General features: G+C 42.0%; 1 long non-coding RNA gene across 1 annotated transcript in view; it reads right to left on the bottom strand.

Moving 5' to 3' along the window:
- Positions 1-4,240, bottom strand: part of LOC311620248 — a 70,504-nt gene extending 66,264 nt beyond the window's left edge. Inside the window, exon 1 of the long non-coding RNA XR_014794649.1 lies at positions 3,990-4,240. This is a non-coding gene — a long non-coding RNA (uncharacterized lncRNA). The remainder of the gene's footprint in view (positions 1-3,989) is intronic.
- Between the last annotated feature and the right edge of the window lie 117 nt (positions 4,241-4,357).

Below are 4,357 nucleotides of genomic sequence, written 5' to 3' on the forward strand. Positions count from 1 at the left end.
TTAAAAGAAAGTGGTAATCGTATTTTATTACCGATTTTCTTTGGTATTAAGAGAGGGGCTACTAAATTTCAGCAAGTCATAGTTTGAGTTCTAATTACATGCCCAGATTAGTTGTTTGGCCATAGTGTTTGTAAGCTTGCTGAATAATAATAATAAAAGAACAAAACAAAAATTGTCTAAAATATGACAATTCTTTCTAAGATGTGTTTTCTAGTTATAATCAGATTCATAGCTTGCTTCTTTTAAAAACAGGTTAAAAAGAAATCAATATGGGGGTCATTATGCTTCATTAAACAAAAAAAATAAAAGACAAGAGCCAATTTTAGGCCAGTAATTTGTTAAAACTAAGAGACAATTTTTTGTAGAAAATTTCAAAATAGTGTATACATTTATACTGATTTTTTTTAATTGGAGAAAGTTTATGTATCATGTAGAACAAATAATTAATATAATCTGGCTATTTTATTTTTGTAAACCAAATCAACCGATCAGTATTTCTGTACTACAATATTTTGTTACATTCTGAACTATTACTACATATCAATAAATAAACAGAAAATAAAATATAAATAAGTCTCCACAATACAAAAACCAAAAATGTAGTATACCAAACATAATAATACAAGGAATCCAGAATATGAAAGTTATTTGGAAATTTTCATCTTTAGCTTTAGTTCATGATAAACATTAAAAATATTAATCTGATTAGAAAAATACAGTGCTACATACAAACACCTGAGAGTACATTTTGTAAATGTACAACTAAGATAGTTGACAGCATTAAAACAAAGTCTAAAACTGCATTTTTGTTTGGATTTTTAAAAACAGTAAAGACAAAAATTAAAATCAATGCTAACAGGAAGACTGATTAGTTCCCTCTCCTTCCACCAATATGTAAACATAGCTTTAAAAAGAGTTGAGCTACTATAGTAACACCTTTATCCACCATTATTTTCCTGTAGTATTATGGCTTTTCTAGTCTTTACAGAATAAAAAATAAATTTAGTCACATACATAATATAGTAATCATATGTATCTGTTGGAACTCATACCTATATGCCTACAAATCTAAAACCCAAACCTTCCTCTTATCTACCATCACATAAAAGGGAAAATATTTTGAGTGCTGTGGATTTTATTTAGATGCTAGTGTGTTTTCAAGCTTTAAGTGCAGTGTTTTAAATAAAGGAATCCTTCTCTTCTTTAAAAAAATATCTTATTAAGCAAGACAATCTTTCACCCATCACCCCCCCCCCAAAAAAAAACCCAAAAAATCAAAATACTAAAAAAAGTATGGTTAAATTTAACCAACTTGGTGGAATCTGAAAGCCTCCCCATACCATCAAATTCTCCAAGTTATATAATAATTTGAGTGAAAATTAAAACAGAAAAAACAAAACCACAGGGGAAAAAAGCACACAACAAAAAGTAACAACTGGTATCATAGGTAAAACTACATTAAAAATAGAAAAGAGGTTGCCTATAATTTCATCAACTCAAATTTAATAAAGGATAATTAGTACTTTCTATGAAATTTTGATATGATTGAAAATAAAACAGCTTTTAAAAAAGGTAAGGAACATAGATTCTGTAAATGCAATTCTTGTTATGAAGGCAATATAAAATAGTACCATTTATAAATTCCGTTATTCCACTTATAAATATAAATTATATTTATAGCCCTGCAGAGACTTATATAAGTCATATAGAAGCCTGTCATTTGAATATTTCCTAATAATGCATATTTGACCTAATGTAAGAATACAAATTCTAAGTTTCAAAATTTCAACTACTACTCATAAAAGGATGCAAATTTCTATCAAATAATAATTAAAAAAAAAACTTTAAAAAGGATCAACAGTTATCTTTTTTTTTTATCAGTGAGTTTACAAATTTTTTTTGAAAACCACACCGGACTTTTATCAAGCTGCAATTAAACGCAATGACAAGCGTGGTAATAAACAGAAGCATATAGATGACTGTCTCAAGCAAAAATCAACTTAAAACCTACCAAATAATACACATCATACCCATTGTACGAAATATTTTCTTCATAGTAAATTTATCAAAGGAATGAAATAATATATACGCACCTGTGCATACTTACGTGTTGTGCTGTGTAAATTAAGCAATATAAATTTCCTATAAATAAAGTTTTAAGCCCACTACATTGGCTGATTTAATAAAACATTTATTTTAAAGATGTGAAAAAATTTAAAAAATATATCCAATCTTTGTAAAAAATGTGAGAAAGCTCTTTGTCAACATTAAGAAAATTAAAATTTCTTCTTATAAAAATAAACCCATTCTCCCGCAATCTGCATCTAATAAATATGTGTAGCTTAAGATGAAAAATTTCTGTCGAAAGAATAAACAATCTTAATGCTTCACTCCGTTTTTAACCAATAGAGAACAGGGACAAGTACATAAAAAATCTTGTAATTTCTGCCAGCAGAACTACTATTTTGCGAGAATCGTCTCCTCAATTTTTACTTTTAATATATACTTCAGAATCACTCGAAGTTCTTTTATGGGAAACCAAAATTTAAACACCAGCTTTTTCATTTTTTTCAACTCTCCGTATTAACGTTTTGTAATTATTTCCGTTGTCTAAAAATATAATTTTTTCGTCAAGTCGAAAATTACAATCTAGCGTTTAACATTCAAATCCCCCAGTCCGCTTTCTTCCAGCCAATCAGGGGATAACGAGGCCGGGGTTTGGGGCGCTTCGTTAAACACAATTTGAAAAAAACATCACATTTCGTTCTCCCGTTCTCCACGGGAAAGGGCTCTGCGCGAAGGCGGCTCCCCGCGTCTGGACAGAAATAAGAAATGGATCCCCGTTACTTCAGGGGGGGCGGCGGGCGGGGCGGGCGGCGCCGCGGCCAGAGCCCAGCGCCCCGCACCCGCCCCGCGCCGGCCCCGCGGCACACGCCGCCCCGCGGCACTGACAAAGGTCATCATCTATGAAGTATCACTTAAAGCCGTCACCGGCTCAAACCGTCCGAGCTGTCGAGTAAGAATTGGTAGAAACTGGGAGCTAAAAACAACAACAACAAAAAGCACCCCTGAAGGGAAAGACAAACAGCATCCCTCTCCCCCGCGCCGCGGGGTCAGGGAGTCCCCAGGAAAAGGTGGGGGCGCAAAACTGCCGCTAAGTAGTCCCGGGAAAGACTTTCCCCAGGAAAACATCAGGGCTGCCTCACAGATTGCTTTTTTCAACGATTAGAGAAGAAAAATGTATTCTAAGAAAAGTGACTTGGAGGAAAGCGCAAGGCTCAGAGCCCCATCTTTTATTCCCTCCCCCCGACCCTGACCCCTCACCCCCCGGGAAGGACAGCGCCGGGGGAGCAGAAGACAAAGATCCCGAGCAAAAAGCGAAAGTCCAGCACCTTCCCCGGGAGCCCGCTAAAACCCCAAAGCCCCGTCACCCCCGATTGTCAGCGCGGCCGGCGCCGCCCCCGCCCGGGCCGGGGCGCTGGGAGCCCGTCCGCTCCGAGGGCACCGCGCGCGGCAGCGTCGGAGCGCGGCGGGCGGGAGGCGCCGCTACTTCGGGTCCGCGGTCCTCGGCCGACCCTAACTTTCCCGTCCCGAGAAGACGGCCGTCCGCCGGCCGGGGAAACGGCAGTAAAAGACGGCTCGGTTGGTCCCGCCACGGGGGGAGGAGGCGCTGGTCCTCCCGCTCCTGTCAGGGCGCCGCGGCCGCCGAGCCCCGCGCGCCGTCCGGTCCGGGGGTCGCGCTGACAGATCCTGGGCGGCGGCCGCGGCGCGTCCCGCTCAAACTGCAGCTCCCCTCCCCCACGCGCCCGCTCCCGCCGCGCCCGCCCGCCGCCGCCCGCTCACACACCCGGCTACCCCCGACCCTGCGCCCCGCTTTTTTCCGTGACTAAAATGAATTCGGACCCGGTGCCCACTCCCTGCGCCCCCGCCGCCTGCCAGTCCCCCCACTGCCACCTCCCGAGTCCCGCTCTGCTACTTCAGTCTCTTACCGACGGCGCCAGCCCTGGCCGAGCTCCGCGAACTGCCCATGGCTTGAAGTAAATTTTTGTGGGGATTTTTTTGTTTTTTTAGTGATATTTTTCGGTGGAGTCCTATCGGCGATAGACGGTCGGACAGGTTATCCCATCTCTCCCGCTAGATTGACGGGCTCAGGCATCACTCGAAAATGGCGCCGAAAGCGCTCAGGCTCCTCATTCAAATTCGTTAGAGCCAACCCCGCCGCCCCGGGGCATGCCGGGAACGCGGGCTGCCTCCACAGCTGTCAATACCTCCTCCGACCCCCCTTCCGTCTTTCCCGACCATTCTGCGCACGCGCCGGCCCCGCCCTTCCACTCCCCAGCCCGCTCCCTCCCTGCAC

The sequence above is a fragment of the Pipistrellus hanaki genome (genome assembly GCF_964339955.1).
Source record: "Pipistrellus hanaki genome assembly, chromosome: 3".
NCBI classification, from domain to species: Eukaryota; Metazoa; Chordata; class Mammalia; order Chiroptera; family Vespertilionidae; genus Pipistrellus; species Pipistrellus hanaki.